Raw genomic sequence first — 22,162 nt, forward strand, 5'->3', positions numbered from 1 at the left:
TCCTCTTAATTCTCCTTCTATTTGTGTTTCTAGTTTTTATTTTATTTTTTATTTTTTCTTTGCATAATTCGTTTCATTTTCTCTATCAAATATTTCTAATTCTAATTTTTCTATTTGTGCATGTATAAACCATATATTATTATTCATTATTTCTTGTCCTTTTCTTAATATTTTTGTTTCTATCCTAGTTTGTTTTATATTTTCATGCACATGTTGTTTTCTTATTTTTTTCAATCATATAATTATCTTCAACTATTCTCATCATATTTACTTGAAATCATTTTTCTTTTATACTATGACTGATTTTATGGGAAAAAGAGAATTATTTTAAGAAAAGGAATTAGATAAAACCAATATGCTAAACCTTGATATCAACAATGTTCGTTTGTAAATTTTTCTAAATAGTTTTCTTAATATCTTCTTTTTGCATTTCTAGAGCAGACGAAAATATGAATAAAATATTATTAACATATTATAAATTAAGAGAAATAAAATTATTATCAAGATCAAGAATAATAAGTATAACAGTTATGATAGGATTGGTATTTACAAATGAATATAAAATTTATAAAAGAAATAAAGGAAAATTAACAATAGATAAACATTTTATGCCTCTATTATAAGAAATAAAACTAGACCCAACTAGAATAATAATACCTAAACAATTAAGGTTAGAATTAGATAATACTATAGGATATTGTGAAAATGAAAATAATTCAAGAAGATTAATAACTAATGATAATATAGGATAAAGATCACTAAGAATTAGTACACCTATATTAAATATAAATATAAATAATCCTATAAGAAGAAGTCTTAGTTTAGAATAAAGACCTAGAACAAGTAGAGGAATATTAGAAGAGGAAAGATTATTGATAAGATTGAGAAGTGAAAGACCAATAGCTTCAAATTTAGAATCATTAAGACCTAAAACACAAAAAAAATAATTATATATTAATAACAGTAAAACAAGAACCAAATTGAATAGATGTAATGACTTTAGTAGACCCAGAAAGAGAAAAAAGTACAATACAATACAATTAAGTTTAACAAATAATAACTTAGAAGTAACTAATGAAGGAAATAAACAATATCATCATAAAAATAAATAATAGATATGTCATAAGTGTAAAATTTTGGGTAATAGATGATAATAATAATCAATGTAAAATAATTTTAGGAATAGAATATTTAGGAATAAAATATTTATCATAATTTTTCTATTTATCATATGCTCCTCTTTATCTTTTGAAAATATAAAGTAGATACTATAGGAAGAAAAATTATTTTTATGAAAATACATTGCTAATAAATGTAGAAATGTATGAAAAAATATGAAATATTATAAAATAAATAAAACAATTTTAAGATGTGAAGAAATAATGATAGAATAAAAATGGGGATGTAAACAAGAAAAATATGAAAGAAAGGAAAACTAAAAATAAAATTTAGAAAATATCCAAAAGACAAATATTATAAAAAATATTGAAAATACAAGTCAAGAAATTTTTTTAAAAGAAAATGAAAAAGAAGAATTAATTATAATAAAAAAACTCAAGAAATGTAAATGTTGTAATTGTGGAGAATTAGGATATATATCACCAAACTGTCCAAGTAAAAAAGATAAGAAAATTATAAAAATAATGGAAGAAGCTTATAAAAAAAATTTAAAACCTATAGGATATAGTGAAGAATTATCTGAAATAGAAAACGAATTAAATAACTTAGATAAAAAAATTTATAAATTAAAAATAATAAGTGAAATTGAAACTAAAACTAAAAATAGTAAATCTAAAGAAAAAATGAGTTATATGTATATGATGAATAGATTAGAAGATGAGCCTGAAAGTAGTAATCAAAATGAATATGAGGAATATAAAGAAGTTGTAAATGCAGTAGAAAGAATAGTTCAAAAAAGAATTACTTTTGATCAAAAATAATATGAGAAGATAAGAGATACAAAATTAAATTTAAAACCTGTAGAATTTAAAAATGAAAGTTTTATGAATAAAGTAAAAAAAAACTTGTAAAATCTAAAAAACAAAAAAAATGCTTGTGTAGTATTAAAAAAGAAACACCCTATAGAATCAACATTAACAGAAGGAGTATTAAGGATACCTTTAATAAGTAAAGCCTTAATAGATGCAGAAATTAATAAATTATCATTTAAAGATGAAGTAATAAAAATATATATTGCTGAAGTACAATTATTAGTAAAAATTTATTTTCAAGAAGGAAGAAATTTACCAATAGAATTATTAATAACTGATGAAAGAATAATAAGTAATGTTGAAGACAGTTTTTTTAGGAATATTAACAGAAAATTTAATATATCAAAAATTAAAATTTACAATAAATACTAACTTTTGTATATTTAGAGCTAATGAAAATATGAATAAAACACTATTAATATATTAGGAGGAATAATATTATTACCAGGATGAAGAACAATAAGTATAACAGCTATAATAGGATTAGTATTTACAAACAAACATAAAATTTATAAAAGAAATAAAGAAAAATTAACAATTGATAAACATTTTACGCTAGTATTATAAGAAATTGAACTAGATCCAACTAGAATAACAATACCTAAACAATTAAAGTTAGAATTAGACAATACTATTGGATATTATGAAACTAAAAATAATCTAAGAAGATTAATAACTAATGACAATACTGGACAAAGATCATTAAGGATAAGTACACTAACTTTAAATATAAATATAAATCATCCTACAAGAAGAAGTCTAAGTTTAGAACAAAGACCTAGAACAAGTAGAGGAATATTAGAAGAGGAAAGATTACTGTTAAGATCAAGAAGTGAAGATTAATAATTTCAAATTTAGAATCACTAAGACCTGAAACACCAAGAGAAAATAATAATTATATATTAATAAAGTAAAACAAGAATCAAATTGGATAGATGTAATGACTTTAGTAGACCCAAAAAGAGAAAAAAGTACAATACAATTAAGTTTAACAAACAATAACTTAGAAGTAACCAATGAAGGAAATAGAATAATTTCATCAATAAAGGTAAATAATAGAAATGTCATAAGTGTAAAATTTTGGGTAATAAATGATAATAATGACCAATGTAAAATAATTTTAGGAAAAGATTTCTTAGAACAAGTAAAACCATGGAGAATACAAAAAGAAAGAATTATGATCAATATTAATCATCAAATAATAATTATTCAAAAGATAAAGTTATTATGACAAAATTATATTACATATTGATAAAGTTTAATTATCAAAAGTATAGATCAAGAAAATATCATGCTTTAGTAGATACTGGAGCAAATATATCAACAGCAAAAGCAAATGTATTATTAGATGAATTGTGGAAAAAGAAAAAAAATACTAAGAATGCAAGGAGTGAGAAAGGAAATTAATTGCTTAGAATTAGAAGCAAGAGATATAATGATACAAATAGGAGAATATGAGTTAAAAATAAAAAAACTAAATTAATATAATGATAATTCATGTGATTTAATATTAGGAATAGATTTTATTGAATAATATTATCCTTTACATATATTTAAAAAAGCAATAATGTTAACAACACCTTGTAACCATCAAGCATGAGGAGTAAGAATAACTAAACCTTATAGTAAAGAAATAAAAAATTTCAAAAGAAAACAAAAGAGTATGAAGTACAATTCTTACCAAATAAAAAATTTTTTATATAATAATGAAGTCATAAATTCAGTAAAAATGTTAAATACTGCAAAAGAAATAAAATCAATTGAACCAAAATTATTAAAAAATTATAGTGATAATCCTTTAATACATTGGAAAAAATATAAACCTTTAACAAAAATAAAATTAAGAGACTATAGTAAAGAAATAAATTGTAAACCTTATCCCTGGATAGAAAATGATAAAAAAAATTTGTAATGCATATAAATGAAATGAAATAATATGATTTAATAAAAAAAGTAGATCTGAATATTGATCATCTACAATGATTGTAGTTAAACATAGTGAAGAAAAAAGAGAAAAATTAAGATTAGTAATAAACTATAAAAAGTTGAACGAATTAGCTATCAGAAATAGATACCCAATTTCTAAAATAGATTTATTATTTAATCTAATAAGGGGAAAAAATAATGTCAATCAATTTGATTGTAAATTAGGATTCTTTCAAGTAAAATTAGAAGAAAAAAGAAAAAAATATACTGTTTTTAGTACTTTTGAAGGATTGTGTAAATAGAATGTATTACCAATGGGGTTTCATAATAGCCCTAGTATATTTTAAGAATATGTGACAAAATTATTATTACCAATAAAAGATTTTGATGTAATATATATAGATGATATTTTAATATTCTTGAAAGATAAAGAAGAACATGAAAAACACTTAGAAAAATTTATAACCTTAATCGAAGAGAAATGATTAAACTGAATTAAGAAAAGAAATGATAGGATTTTTAGGCCAATATATAACAAATAATAGAATAGAATTACAAGAACATATTAATAAGAAAAATATTAGAATTTGATGAAATAAAAAATGAGAAAAAACTTCAATCATTTTTAGGATTAGTAAATCAGGTTAGAAATTATATTCCAAACTTATCAAAATTAACAGCCAAAGTAAGTAAATTAGTTGGAGAAAAGATAATATGGATATGGGACAAAGGAAAATAAAAAAAAAGTAAAGCAGATAAAAACTTTATGTCAAAATCTACCTAAACTAACTATTTTAGTAAATAATGATGTAATATGGATAATATATACAGATGCTAGTGAAAATTATTGGAGAGTAGCTTTATATCACATTGACAATGAAGAAGAAGTAATAATAAGATATGCTAGTGAAAATTTTAATGATTCTCAAACTAGATATCACTCTAATTGGAAAGAATTTTTAACAATAGTAAAAGCTGTACAAAAGTTTGAATTAATTGTTGTTAACACTAAGTTCATTATAAGGACTGATAACACTCAAGTAAAATACTAGTTGTATAAAGGAATAAAAACAACCTAATTATGTAATAAGATGTTAATTAAGTAACAATTAGATATATCTTATTATGATTATAAGATTGAATATATCAGAGATAAAAATATTCTATTATTCTATAGATAACAATAGAAGATTTTTCTTAGAAAAATTTATTTTATAGAAAACTATTTAGATAATAGTAAATAAAGAGGAGAAAATTTTATAGAGTTTTGAAAATATATGTATATCATATTATACTTATTTAATTTCATATCACACACACGCACACACCACACATCAGAGAGAGAGAGAGATATATATATATAAACATGAATATATATTTTAAAAATATATATAATTATATTTTAAATTTTATATTTCATATAAATATATATATACAAATATTTATCAAATCAATATTCAAATATATATATATATATATAATTCATTTACCTTATATTATCATTAAATCTAGACATATTCTAGATTTAATGAACTTAGACATTATAGCTCGAGTTAGGCTATTTTTATGTACGACCTTGTAGGCTCATATAAAGTTGGTAATAGGATAATTATGCTATTAGTCCATAAGTCACAAGTGACCTTTAGTAAGACATTACAATTGCCCAATTCATATGGAGATTAATGATTCGATGTAGCTTATCATATAATTGTATTACATTCCTTTTGTCACGCGATATTTCGATCCAATGTAACCTACCCAATTCTCCCCTCCTCTTAGAGATTTTGCCCTCAAGATTTAGAATATCGCACAAACACATGTCTGTGGAAATAATTGGGGATATAACTACCTCATTTTAGCCTTGGTCTCTCAAGTCCCATCACCGAGAGTCATACCTTTTCAAAAGACTTTAGCTTGATAGGTCAAGTTTTCTTGAAGTTCCACATCTTTTGACTCAATAACATGAGAAGGATCAAGTTGATACTTCTTGAGTTGACTCACATGAAACACATCATGAACACCCGACAAACTCAATGACAAGGCAATCCAATAGGCCGCAAGTCCTAACTTCTCTAAAATCTTAAAGGGACCAATAAACGTAGGAGTCAATTTTTTAACCTTTATCGATCTCCCAATGCCAGTCATTAGCGTGACCCTCAAACAATTCCTAATTGAAAACTTTGGATGTTATAATAAATGTTGAATATAGGGCAATTATTTAATAGTTATTTTAAGAGAACTATTAAATAGTTGATTGAAATAGTATTTGTTGGGCTTGAAACTGGAACAAAATGTATAATGGCTTTTTTAACAAATAACTATTATATAAAACCAAATTATATAGTGGTTAAATAACCACTATATAGTTTCTTTAAGACTATAAAGCACCTCAATATATAAAAGTTTTTAATTGTTATATATTAGAGAAAATAATTGCTATATAGATAGTTTTTTTAGCAGTGAGATTTGTTCAAATAGTTGATTTGAGGAATTAAAGTTACGTTTTAGTTGGGAAAATTGTGATTTATGAATATGATAGCTCTTTATTTTTAATCTAATGGATTGATTATATTCATTAGAGGTTATATTAAAGATTCATCAGTTTAGTTTGTTGTTTGAGGTTGAAATTTACAAAGTGAATATTTTGGGTAAAGCTCTAAGTGTAGAGAATTGAGAATTTGAATTGTTTTGAGGTTATAGATTTTAATTGAGGATGCTAGTGGGTTGTTTTGGATTGAAGAATGATAATTGTATGGAAGAATTGGGGATTTAGAAGGAAGTTTCAAATTAATTATATATATTTGAACAAGTATTATTATTGGCATTAATACATACATACATACATACATACATACATACATATATATATATATATTCATCAATTGTGTAGATTTAATTTGGTTTCAACATTATTAGAGCTTTGCTATCAATTGAAATTTTGCTAAGGCGGGAGGTAACCATGGGGATTTATTTTTGTATGCCAGCCTTTAGATTATAAGATTGTTTTGGTAAATTTTATGCATGTCTCAATGTACATATATTGATATGAAAATTGTTATAAAATTATCTATTATGTTACGTTGCTTGAAAATCAAAATAAAGTGCGATGAATGTGAGGTTGTATAAAGTGATTTATTTGAAATGAATAGTTGAGAATGAGATTTGTTTTATGACATATGTGCGCATGTTTTGGAATATTATTATTTTCTGCATTGATCTAGGATGAGTTGTTCGGAGAATTTTGTGGATATATTAATAAATTTAAATACTATGGTATGGTATTGACACCACATTAGAGCTCAATGATTAGCCTTTTATTAGAGCCCTTTGTATTATTTGAACTATTGGCCAGGATTGGATACCACATTGTTCACCTTATTCAAATTATTTAAAAATTAAAAAAATTAAAAATTAAAACTAAATTTAAAAATTTTCCTTAAAAGTGGTCTGCGCTGTTAGTGTAATTGATCACATTTATTTAAGGAAGAAGATGCATAAGAATTTCAACTATTTATAAATCAAAAACAGTATATAGTACCTTTGAAACATTGTATAATCTTTTTTCCCCATATTTTTCACACATTTCTTTATGTTTTGTGAAATTTTGTTTTTATGTATTCAATATTTTTCACATATTTCATTAGTATAGTATATTGTTAGAAAAATATGTATAATCTTATTAAACTTTTAAATAATTACTTCTCCTGCGGATAGGACCAAAAAAAAAGAAAAAAGAAATGTTATATAGTTTTATGTATGTACCCTTAAATATGATTTTGGCCTTTTTCTTCCCTTAGCTTTCGGTTGACAAATTATCAACCATCTGTTTTTAAATTATATAATTGGTAAGTTTTTAATAAAACATGTGGACAAGATTATGTTTAATTAATTAAACAAAGACGAAACAAACAAGCAATTGAGCTACTAAATAAATTTGCATCCAAGTTATTCTATCTATTGGTGACAAATACGTCATCATCTTTGGATAATGACTAAATTATAAAAATTAATTAATTAGTTGTGAAACTCAAATTCTCAAATCACTCTTGCCTGCTAATATCTCATTCTTTTCATCTGTAATTTTATAAAGTTGGCTTCGCTTCTCTCAGCTTATCTTGCATCTCACGCTATTTCTTTCCCATCCAATTGGATCCTTGAATTGCAAAGATTATGAAGCGTAGGTTATATCTTATAGATGATATGATTTGAAATAACTACTAAGTAATTTTATAAACTATATAGCGGTTACTTTAAGTAACCACAAAGTAGTCTAATTATTTCTCAGTTTTTTTAATTGAAAGATTGTATAGTAGTCATTAGAATTAACCATTATATAGTTTGAGACTATTTAGCGGTTATTTGTAAAGAACAACAAAACAGTCTCATTTAAAAACTTGCCAACTGCCTTTAGATTTCATAAATCATTTGTTTTAGAAAAACTAAAAACACCCTTCTCTCTCATGAAACCTCTCCCTTTCTCCATGAAACCACTCTTAATCATCCCAAATCCCCTTTTCTAGCCTATCCCCACCATTGAATGCCTAGAAAATATCGTTGCCGTCGCCATCATCATTTGTGTTCATATAGTCGTGGGTCTCGCCTCTATTGTGGTTCTCTTAGATTGTTATCTCTATCCCTTCTCTTGTCTATTATTACTTGTTAGTGGTTTGAGTATCTTCTTCCACCACTTGCATATTATGTGTCTCTGTTTTGATTATCTTGTGATTTTATGCTTGTGCATTGCATATGTTGTAAGCTCCTATCATATCCACTCAATATAGAAGATTAAAAAAATCACCACTACAAACACCCAAGCAATAATCAAAGACTTTGTTTGAAAAGCTTGGAACCAAGAGTTCATTTTGCAAAACTATTGAAATCAAAACACATTTAAGCAATACAGTGGAAGCAATTCACATGCATTCATAACACTAGTTGTATGCCATAAAAACTATAAAATTAGATTGGAAATTAGGCCATGTGCCACAGTGTGCAGTACATGCACCGCGGCATGTGACATAAAGCTACATGCCTGACTTTCTGTGTCATGTGACACCATGCACAGCGGTATGCTTTTCTGAATTTTTTGCTGTCATTTGATAACAAAAATGATGAACTTTTGGCATGCACTATTTTCACATGCGACTTCTGATTAGAGTGATTCAAGTGCCTACAGGAAATCTAATGGTTTGATTGAAATTTAGACACTCAAGGTGTAAAAAAGTCACTTTTTACAAAAATTTCACTTAGCCAAGTGCTCAAGTCAATCACGTTCCCTCATTGGACCACACAAGGCCTTGAACTAAGTTCAAAAGGATTTATTACACTTGATTAATCACAATATATCACATATATATGCCTATATCGAAATTTGACCCTTCATTGGTCAATTTTCACATTTATCAACTTTTCATAATTTGTTTCAATTTGGTACAACTTGACCCACTTGGCCCTTTTCTCACCAAAATTGCATCTATCCATATTCATAACATAGTCATAACTCAATCTTAGTCCCAAATTACTCATTTTACCATAATTTTATATATGGGCTAAGATTCACTAAAATTCACAACATCTACCACATACATAACCAAATCTTTGCCACTAATTCTCATTTCACTATAAATATACACAATTGGGCTAATATTTCACAAAATCACTACATTTTCTCTATTTCACTACTCAATGCATGCATGCAATCCTTATGGCAACTCATTTACAAATATATACATAAATTTTTCAGTTCACTACACGAACTTAGAGGTTTCACATGACTTTAGCAACTTTAAGCTAGTTTATACTCTTTTTCCTTGCCTTGATAATTGCTTTGCCCTATAAAAAATATAACCACGGGATGAGATAATAATCTCAATAATGGAATAACTCATCCTAGTGAATATGACACGCAACTATAGGAAAGTAAAGCATAATATATCATTTAATATAACATATCACATATTTCATTTTAATTCACAACTATATATGTCAATTCACTTCTTTTACCATTATAATCACCACCTTTGCACATATACAACTTGTAGCAACATATAGCATGATCACTACCAACTGAACCTCCAAATCACCTCGATATGAAACCATAGGCTGGCCTTAGACTAATGTACATACTTATTAGCCTTGAGCTCACCTTTAGTGGTAGAATCACCTAGCCAAAAGTGTTTTGTCTCACTTTTAAATTATGATTTCTCCCAATACACACAATAGGGTATTGTTGACTCTAACATTGTATCACGAAAATATTAAGGAGTTTAAAATCTCTAATACCAAACCTCAATAGGTATTAAGGAGATCATCTCCAACACTATACCTTGAAAGGTACTAAAGAGGTATAATTCTCCAATACCACACTCAGTTGGGTACTAAGGAGAATATACTATATGGTCTTATCACCATACTCCACACGGTTAACTCCCACCCCTATGATTATGCTTTCGTAACCATTCATAGGTTCCTCATCACCATTTTATATACTTTCTCACACCTAACATACATATATATTTACATACCATATGAAATCATATTTTTCAATACTTTTATTTGATCAAAAGATATTTAATGCAACATTCACAAGATACCATAAATCATACTTAGTTTAAAACAACTCCATGCACTACATAGCATACTCACACACAGTTATAATAAATAATCAAAAAAATAAAGTTATTTGATTACCTTAACCCTTCTATTACTAGAAAGATTAGCCGTGGATTTCAACCACCACTACAGCCTATCACAAGCTTCCTTTATCAACTCACATGCATGATATGTCAATTTGAACATATTTGGCACGATTTAGTCATTTGGTCCAATTTGACCAAAAGTACATATTTACTACTTCTGGCTATATTTAATTGTCTATTCTTTTTCACTTATCCATTCTAAGTCCATTACTACTTGATTACCACTTTACATTACTCCAATTGGTCTCATTTTACCAAAACACAATTTTCACTCTAAAATCTTAATGAATTAAGGCCAAATTGAGCCTACAGGTTCAAAGCTCTACCATTTAGCTTTAAACCAGTCACAAAGCTCTAATTTACCTCTCGAGAATCATTTTATTACTATTGGGCAAGAATTAAACCCTTAAAATTTCACTGATTCAATTTCTCTATAATTCATATTCAAAAAAATTTGGGTAGAATGGAAAGTAAGAGTTATATGTAGCTTACTCGCTAAGTTATTGATTAGAAGCACCTTCCACCGCTTTGAAATAACTTGCCCTAGTAGAACTCAGCTTCCTCTCCTCTCCTTTCATGTGTTTTCAAATTTCTCTCTCTAAAATTCACTCAGATTTCATGACTTAATAAGTCACTTTCTAGTTTATACGCTACGGCTCATATAGCACAAGCCGCGGTATGTGGCACAGTGAGAAAAATCCTCACCATGTGCACTTACTTTAACCTGAAACGTAATCCTTCCACCCATATCTATTCATACAATATCCTAAAAACACAAATCATTAACTAATTATCTAAATCTCTAATCCCACACAAATTATCACAACAGCTTAATTAACAGCTAATTATGGGATTAAAAAGTTCAAGATGTTACATATGTCTTCCATTGTGCATGCCTCCTTTATAGCTCTATTTATGTTTCTTTCCTTCTTTGTTGAATTTTTATACAAAAAATGTTATATATATCATTATTGCTTTATTGAATACTCCTATTTTATTTATTAAATTTACTTACTTTTTGAATTTAATTCATCTATTTGTTATTGTTTTTGATTTTATTATCTAAAAATGCTGCTGCATATTGATTTATTTTTGTTGTAAAAAATAGGGCATTGTTATGCTTGAAAAATTCATTTTTGTGCTATTATGCTGCTAATTTTTTGTTAAAATTATTAGTTTTGCATACGTTTGAATTTGTTTTTTAAAAAAATAGTATAGAGAAGCCATAAGGCTTGGGGTGTGACCATTTTAAGTTGTTATATTGCTAAATTTTTTTAAGTGCAATAGGACATGATTGAAATCATGTTTAATGTAATAGTGTTGATCTTACAATTAAGGCTAGATTGACACTATGAATAAGAGATGAATGTCTGCCAGGCATACATCTCAAGAATACTAGGATGAGGTTCAAGAATTCATTAAGTTTGTAAGAGAGCATGCCAAAGATCTAAAAAGAATTATTTGTCCTTGTTTGAAGTGTAATTCTATTATACATGCTTCTCCATAAAAACTTGAAGGCTACTTGATAGAATTTAGAGTAAATCAAAATTATAAGTGTTAGACGCTACATGGGGAGACACTGGATGAGATTGATTATAGCCAACATCACAATAAAAATGTCATTTCCTTAATTTCAAGACAAGTGCATATGAGGCTGACAATCTCAAAGAGTTAGAAGATGCCATGGAAGAGGTTAAAGAGAGTGATACAGAGACTCCTTTATATGAGGGTTGTGAATATACAATATTTTCTGCAATATTGAGATCCTACAACTTGAAAACAAGATATGGGTGGTGTGAGACAAGTTTCATGGAAAATCTCTCTATCATAAACGAAATACTATCAAAACCTAACAAATTTCCAAGTCAAGTGTATGAGGTAAAATAAATGTTACACTTTGTTGGCCTAAGATATGAGATGATACATGCTTGTGTCAACAATTATTTTTCATTCAAGGGAGACCCATTGCTCTAAGTGCATGGCACCATGTTACAAGAAGAATGAGAAAAGTTTGGATGAAGCAATATGGTATTTTCTAATCATAACAAGATTTATATGATTGTATAGCATATCAAAAGATGCAAAAAATCTAATATGGTATGTGGATAAGTAGATTAAAGATGGCTTGTTTTATCATCCTACTGACACTTCTAAATGGAACAAGTTTAATTGTAAACACCCTAAATTTAGGCAAGCAGATAGGAACTTGCACCATGCATTATCTATTGATGGGATAAACTTGTATAGGCTTTAAAGCAGCACTCCCAATACATGGCTAGTGATGTTGATTATATATAACCTTCCTCTATGGCTTTACATGAAGCAAAAGTACATGATGCTAACCTTGTTAATATCAAGACTTAAGAAACCTAAGAATAACATAGACTTGTACTTGGCTCTATTGATTGAAGACTTGAAGTTATTTTGGTAAATGGGCATGGAAGTCTATGATAGTTATAGGGAAGAGAAGTTTAATTTGAAAGCCATGCTTATTGGTACAATCAACAACTAGATGGTAATTTGTTAGGGTATAACATTAAAGAACAACAAGGATGCCTTATTTGTGAAGACGACATATATTTGATGAGGTTATAACATGGGATGAAGAATGTCTATTTGGGACATCATAGATGGTTGCACAAGGAGTATCGGTACCATAAATGGGCAGAATTCTTCATTAGAAATCAAATGAAGGTAGACCACTAAAGAAATTGATTGGTGTAAAGTTGTTTGAAAGTCTAAGGATTTGGCAAACCATTTGCAAAGGATGTAGGAATATACGAATGGAAAAAAGGTCAATTTTTTTTAGTTGTTGTATTAAATGACATTAGATGTGAGACGTTTTCTTGATGTAATAAATATTGACAAAAATATATGTGATAATGTTGTTAGGACTCTACTTCATATTTTAGGAAAGACTTGTTAGATATGGCAATACACCCAGATGGGGGTGAATTAGGTGCTTATAGAAATTTCAGTTCTTTCAAAACCTTTTCAACAAAAATATGTGTAAGAGAAAGTTTGAGTAAATTGAAGCTCTAAACTCTGATTGTAAGAATGCCAAAGTAATTTTTACAAGCTCAATATGTGTAAAATCAATTTTTAAGTGGAAGTTTAAGTAAGAGCATGTAACATCCTGGTTTTTAATTCCTTAATTTACTAAGATTAATAAGGATAATTAAGTAGGTTAATATGGTGTGTGGTCAGAGGAGAATAATAAGTGTTTTTAGTTGAAATTTTAGGTATAATATAGGTCTAAAGTGAAATTGGGTCACTTGGGGACCAAAAAGTGGAGAAAAACAAGCTAAAAAGCCTCTGTACCATATGTCATGACGCATGGGCAGTGTGCTGTGGTGCACAGGGCCATTAGGCAAGAGCTTCCTTCTTTGTACCACATGCTGTGGTGCATGGGGATAGGTGTCATGGCACACGATGCAAAATCTGCAGAAATAATACGCGATCTGATGCGAAAACAAGAAAGGAAAGGAAAGAGAAAATGGAGAGACACACCAAGCTCTGCTAGGGTTTATGGATGGCATGGGAGTATTTTGGAGGTAGGAGTACCACACTCTTTAAACCCATTTCTTCCATATTTATGAGTTTTTAGTTAGGATTTGATAGTAGAAGTGAATTTTCAATCCATATAAGTTATGGGTTTGAATTTATTAACTCAAATGAAGTTAATGAAAGTACATTAGAGTATCTAAACCTATTATAATAAATTTTTAGTGTCTTGGGTTGTTGAGCATCATTAATATCTAAAAATTTCATTTTTATGAGTGGTTGGAAGATTTTGATGCCATTAATGTGAATTTAATGGTTCATTAATATTATTGGGGACTAAAGATAATTAATAAACCTAAGGGATAGGCTCAAACTTTTGTGGAGTGAATATTGGACAATTTAGAAGTGGAGATTGAGGGTTTAATGTTTGAGTTAGTAATGTTGATGAAATTCAACTTGGTTGATTGTAGTTTTGGCTCTTGGTCACCTATTTGGCTTGAGAATTCAAGTTTGGAAGCTAAAACATTGATGGGTAAACCTTTAATCTCTCAAAGGTTTGAGGTAACTAGGGAAACCCTACTTTGGATAGTTATGTGTTAATTGATTATTAAATGTAAATTGTGAATGTTACATGCTTGGGATTGATTTTCAATGTGAAACCATGTATTAGTTTCAATAAGTGTATGAAAATTTGAATGTGCATAATGCTATTTTGGCTTGAAAATGCAAAATGTGAAATCAAGAGGGTTTTAAAACTATGAACATGCTTATGCTTTTGTAAAATGAATGTGATATTGTGTAGAGGTAATTGTGTGTTAATGAGAAGTGAATTTTGAGATAAGTGAGAATAATCTTGAGAAAATGATAAGAATACATACTTGGGTAGCACATGGTTGTAAGCCCAATGTGATTATTGTCATAATAAGTAAATGAAAATGAATGTGAAAACAAGTATTGATTATGGCATGATTAGTGGCAAGAGTTTTCCTAGGGATTAGGAGTAGAGAAAAATCCATATGGTATTTAGGCTACCCTCCAGTACATGAGGGTATAGCCTTGTCCTACAGTTTGTCGAGAGACTGTCTCATAGTTTGTTGAGGGACTAGAACTTAGTTATCTTCATCGATTCAATGAGGAGAATATCTTAAGGTATGGACACCCCAAAGATTTGAGAATAGAGAAAGCCGTGGTTCAAGAGTGAGTCATGTGATCTTTAGCCAAGTCACACCTCACGATTGGTGAGCTTGGGTAGTCCAGTCATACTAATAGAGCCTTATTTAATGTTATAATCCACAGTTTTAGTTTAAGGAAATAAGGAGGTTATAAGGCTGATTAATCATTACCTATGTAAATATATAACATGTCACAAGTGTTGAGTTATGGCAAGTTGTATGAATAAGGGGTCATGGTCACATATATGAGAATATGGTGATAATGTACCTAGTATTTATGAGACAAAGATGTTATAAAATGAGCAATGATGAGTTATGATGTGTGTAAATGTGTTTTGTGTACTTGGTTTCATATGCATATGCTTGGTTTATAATTGATATATAATTGCATAGGGTAAGTTTTACCTTGGTTACTGAGTGGCTAGACTCACCCCTTTCATTTAACACTTTTCAGGCTCTAGCTCTGGTGTTGAGAGGGAGAAGACTCAGGAGGCTAGGAATTAATATATTCCTACTATATGCCTCTAGTTTAGATTTATTTTGTGTAATAGTATATGATTACCAATTTTAAATTGCATGCCATCACACTTGCACTATTTTATTGTTAAAGATGTCTAATTTGTATTTTAGGCCCAAGTATTTGTGTATGTTGAGATATATATATACATATGTTTATACAGCCAAAATACTAATACAAGTGTAGAAATGATGATTTGAACATGTTTGGATTGAATTGGATGCAAAGTAATGATAATTTACCTCCCCCTCTGTTTTTGGTAAAATGGGATTGAGGAGTGAACTTTTGTTATACTATTGTTTTAGTATTTATGACTTGTTATACTAGTAGTCCTAGGTCTAATGAACATGGTCTAGGTGTTAGGAAAAGCTTTTAGTACTTATTGAGGGTTTTAGACACCCATTTTATGTGAAAATGGTGAAAAGTAGTTAAAATATATTTGGGTATCCAACTTCCTGATGTGACTTGTTATAGAAGTGAAACCTTTGCCATTAGCTAGTTCATATAAAGAGCTTTCCATAAATACCTAGATCACATCATTCAGATATCGGATGGAGAATCAGGGCGCATCGGAAGTTCCTTTTGATTTTTTGTGCAACACACCGTGGCATATGGCACCTGAGCCACGGCGCATTGCTTTGTATCACAACACATGAATATGTTTTTCAATTGTTTTTGAATTTTTTCACTCCTCCAAGGTATCCCATGCTTCCGTGACTTGGCTTTACTTTGATATGAAAGATTTTGGTTGTTTTAAACTCTTTATCTTTGAGAAAACTTGAGATCTCTTGAATTTAAATTAAAACTTGGTAATCACTTTTTGAGTTTAACCTTTGATTACCATGAGCTTTATTAGTTAATTGTGTTTAGTAGAGTGAGATTTTATATTGTAGATATATCAAATTCAATTATGTGTACTAAAATAGAGTATAAGCTAAGGTTGTTAGAAATATAAAAAGTTAAGGGAAGAGAGAGTGCAAATTATGATTTATCCTAGTTCGGCTCCACCACTTAAGCCAATGTCCAATCTCCAAGCAATTATTTGAGATTTTTCTACTATAACATGAGCTTAAATAGGTGCTTGCCACCTTAGTACAACCACAAGTTTAGTTTGGCACTTGTAAGCCTTTATAGCAACACACTTTACTAGTGAGCTTCTTTTTTCAAAAGAACAACTTCTCTTAATTACAAGAGAAATCTCTCCCTCAACTTTACAATGATTATGAATATGTAAATCACTCAGTTGAAACTCTCTCTAATAGCAATGATGAGTATAATGAAACTTTAATACTCAAATGATTAAGATATAGATGATATTAGTTCAAGAATAATGATTTTTGTACAATAAGAGTATAAAGAATGCAAATCTCATAACTCAATGATTTATGGTTTTAATCCCCTTTTAAGATGAGTTTGAGTGTTATATATATATAGCCCATAAAGTGAAATAGGTGTTAGAAATATAATATGATTGTTTATTGTTGTTTCACAATTATAATAACCATTGGTGGCAAATCATGTGTGGATAGGTGACAAATCATGCTTGAAACGTCATGTGGTATTGCACAGGTGACAAATCATGTATTGATAAATAACAAATCATAGGTGACAGATCACAGAAGCTATTGAGTGAAAATAAGGCTTTTGGATGACGTTTTATATATGGATAAGAATTGATTCACGCATGAATGGCACACTAAAGCATTTTAAGGACAAATCATGCATGTGTGACATTTTCATTCACACGTGATTTGGAGGGCTCCATTGCATAGAACTTTCATAAGACTTTAATTCACTCAATACAACTTCAAATTTGACAAATTATATATCTTTGGAAAGCTCTTGAAGTTTAGTTTTCAATAAAAGAAGTTTTACACTTAAATTCAATGTAAATTTTGATATATGATCAAAAGAGTGAACAATGGTCAACTTTAAATACTATGCAGAATCAATATTTTAATACTCAACTTCTAAAATTAATATCTTTCTTAGTAGAACTTTCTTTTGAATAAATAAACTATCATTAAAAATTTGTTAGAATTTATTTTCAAATGAAATATTTTTTTATTTAAAATTAGCTATGTGATAAGAGATATTACTAAAAGTATGACCAAAGGTCAAATATGATTTTCTACATAATTCTCATTTCAAAGTTTAAAATTTAACTGTTTATAACTTTTTCAATTTAACTCTATTTTGATTCAATAGAATAATTTTGAAAACTTTATGGAAATGATCAAAAAATTTGAAACTTTGTGAGATATATATAATCAAAGATAAAAAATGTGATTGTAGAAAAATATATTTCACTTTTTCTCTTAAGAGCTAAAATGCATGTTTTAATTTTAAATATCTTGAACCAATATTGCATTTCTAAATCAATGAATTTAGCATAAAGACTTCTAAGGCTTTCAAGATGTAACCAAATTTGTATGAATGTCTTCAATCTTCTTAAACTCTTCTTGGATCATCCTTTTCTTTATGTTCTCTCATTTTGAGTGTGGCATGTATGCTAATGATGACTTTGATTTCTTCCTCTCCATACTCACTCTCATCTTTACTTTGGACAACTTTAAATGATATATCATAAAAAAAATGGTTAGTCCAAGTATCAATATGCATATATACAAGTTATGAAAGATGATACTATGAACACTCTTGAATAGATAATCAATTTAAGATAAGAAAAAAAAATATGATAGTATAAAATAATTTTGATGCACATAAATTATTTTTTCAAATCTCATAATATGGAACAATATAAGTAAAAACATTTTAAAACACTATTCCATAGTCATCGTTAACTACTATATATATATATATATATGGAAACAATTAGGCATAAGTATATAGTTAACTTATCTATATTTGTCATTATCAAAACTTAAGCTAAACATAATGTCATAAGTCATTATGTCCAACAAGACCAAGGATGACATCACTGCAAAGGTAGACATAATTGAGATGGGCATAAGAGAAGAATTGGCATAAGAGGAGTAGGGAACTCAAATATATCTTCATGCCAGAGCTCACATACTTTCCAGAAAGGAAAAAAGATTATTATGAGTTTCTTGTCAGAATCAAAGTTTCAATGGATTACTCTTCAAATGTAGGGAACCTAATTTTATTGAGGGACCTTAAAATCTCAAGATAGTCATGTTCTAATGAAAAATTTTATTCTAGTAGCTATACATGTTATTTTACTTGAGCATGCTTCTTAAGGTTATGACAGTATACAAGCAACAATCATAATACCTTGTTTCTTCTTTAAGGCTCTTTGTAGTAAAATAATTGATCCCACAAAGTTGTTAAGGTTGCAAAGACAAGTTGTAAAAATATTGTGTGAGTTTGAGATATATTTTCATCATACATTCTTTAACATTATAGTCCACCCAACCATTTACTTGGCTAGAAAGATATAATTGTGTGACCCCACTTACTTAAGATGGATATATCACATTGAGTGTTACATGAAAGTATTAAAAAGGTATGTGAAAAATCAAAGTCAACTAGAGGGATGCATTGTTGAATGGTATTTTAAAGAAGAAACTATTGACTTTTGTACCCAATACTTAAAGAATGTTAGGGACGATGGGCTTCCAAAGGACTGTCATGATGGTGAAAGGATTAAGGGAGAAAAAGTTCATTACTATCTTCAATGACCAATGGAAAAAAAAACACATCTATATATACTTTAAAACTCTCCAAAAGTCAATGAGTATGAAAAGAAACACATCTTAGGAGCCATAACCCTAATAGAGGAGAAAAATGGATTACTAAAATGCACAATAAACAATTTATCAATTGGTTGAAAGAACATGTTAATGATATGTATCAATTAGCCAACTAAGCTAGTTCTTTCTTACACTAGTTATATCACCAATGGATATACATTTTATATGAAAGAGTATGATGATCAAAGCACAGCATAAAATAATGGTGTAACTTTAATAGCTAAGTCCATACACATTTCAAGTGCCAAGAAAAAAAAATCAATCTATGCAAAAATGTCATACTTCAAGGTAATTGAGCACATTTTAGAGTTGGATTACATCATTTTTAGAATTCTAATTTTTGGGTGCAAGTGGACTAATAATAAAAATGGTTTTGAATGTTGATGATTTTGAGTTGATTATGGTGAATTTCAATAAGGAAGGGTATAAAAGTGATCCTTTTATTTTTGTAACTGAATCTAAACAATTTTTGTCCCTAATCCTACAAATAAGGAATGGTCTATTATTTTGCTTAGCAACAAAGGAATTGATGAGGAAACTAGTGGAGAAATGCTAGAAAATGAAGACAACAAAATAAATGACAAAGTTGAAAATGATCCATTTCATGGGACTACATTTAATAGTTATGAAGATTTTGGTATTGAAGATGATAATTTATACATAAGACATGATCATAATGAGAGTATTTGGATATCAAAGAAGGGAAATCAATTCAATTAAAGAAGATTGTTATGAAAATTGTTGAGAAAAAAGTTTTGACAAAGAAATGAAAAAGAACAACTATGAACATATGAATAACTTTTGTTTGAATTATTTTTGTTTATTTAATTATTTTGTTTGATTAATTATTTTTATTTGACTAATTATTTTTGTTTGATTTTTACAAGTAATTAATTGGCTACAAGAAGTAATAATTACATTCCTGATAGTGGATCTCAAAGTGATCTGAGTTTGACTCTAAAGATTGGCACTGCCACTACTAGTGATTCCTACTAGCATGTGGATTGGGGTAAAGAGGAGAAATTAAGGAGGCATTTGGTTGTGATGGATATGGTATCAAAGTCTAGAGCTCTTGGGAGAAAGCTTCTTACTAAGTGGAATGTCAAATTCCGTGCATTGATTTTGATAATTTGGTTAGCTATACTGGAGTGGTGGTTGAAGTTCATAACCCCCTCGATATGGCGAATTAGAAAAAGGCACCTAATTCATTAAAGGACACAGTCTATAGCACAATCTCCAAAAGCCCTTCAAGGATAATAAGGAGAAGGGCAAGAAAAGGAAGGATTTTGTCACACAACCTACACCTCCCTCTCTACCAAATAGTACACTTGCACTTGCCCCAAAGGCCTCCCCCAAAGATTACCCCAATCCTTACTCTAAAGCTTAAGTCAAAGGTTACTCTTAGGGCCCCTTTTAAATCTCAAGCACCCCCTCTGACAAGAATCAAGAGATGCTAAGACATTATGTGGCTAACATCGAGGGTGTGATGATCACTTTTGAGCCAAGGGATTATGACACTATTAACACTTGAGATAACATCAATAAAGATATTGTGAAGATGTTATCACCCATAAGGAGGTGACCATGAGTCTTTGTAATCATTTTATGAGGTACATTTATTAATCAACCATATATCTTGAATAATTTACTTTTGTTTAACAGATTTTATTGATTGTTATAGTATTTTAATATATAAGGTACCTGTACACATCCTTCATAGAACCTAGAGGATATTACCTCACCCCAAGGAAGGGCGTAATGGACAAGGAGCAATGAGAAAGCATATCATAGGACATTACTAATTATTTAAGGCAATGTGCATCCGGGAAGCATCAAATTTTCTTGGCACCATTTTGTGATGGGTGAATTATTTTTAATCAAATTATTTTTCTATAATGTAATAAGTGGTCATTGTGACAAGGTTCATTAGATGCTACTTGTGATCAATCCATATAGAGGATTGATTTGGTATTTCAATCCCCTTAGAAGGCAATTGGATAACCAAAAACATATAATGATCATGTTCAATAAGAAAGTTAATTAATTTTTCTTTATGTGTGTAAATTATTATTTCTATTTTGTCTTTGATATAAAGTTTCATATTGGATTGTGGGGTTGTCCGCATGTTCCATAGCCAAAAAAAGTTGCCTCTCATCTATAATAATACTAAAAAATATGAGGATGCATTTGAATGGGATGATAATTAAGGTATACATTTACCCTAAATTTAAATATTTAATAAAGCTTAACTTATTATATTTTAACTATTTTTTTTTAATCAAAAGAGTCCACAACAATGTAACAAGACTATAAATTGTGGCTGAAAGACATAGTTGATCATGTGTCGAATGAAAGGATTTTGCTTGACCAAGTATGTCTTCCACCTCTACTATTTTAATTTTAATAATTGACATTATAACACACACATCATACACTTAAGCTTGTTTTTTGTTGTTATGTTTGGCTTAACAGTATTTTAAGGATGCATTTGTAGAGGAATATACTACATTGACATTGAAGAAGTCCTCAAAGAGCTGTCACATGATTTGTTCAAGCAATGAATGCAATATTCATGACTAGAAACTTGAATGATAACAACCATTACCTTGCTCAATCTTGA

The sequence above is a fragment of the Prosopis cineraria genome, unplaced genomic scaffold, assembly GCF_029017545.1.
Source record: "Prosopis cineraria cultivar Desert tree isolate PC_DT_omini unplaced genomic scaffold, ASM2901754v1 PC4, whole genome shotgun sequence".
NCBI lineage: Eukaryota > Viridiplantae > Streptophyta > Magnoliopsida > Fabales > Fabaceae > Prosopis > Prosopis cineraria.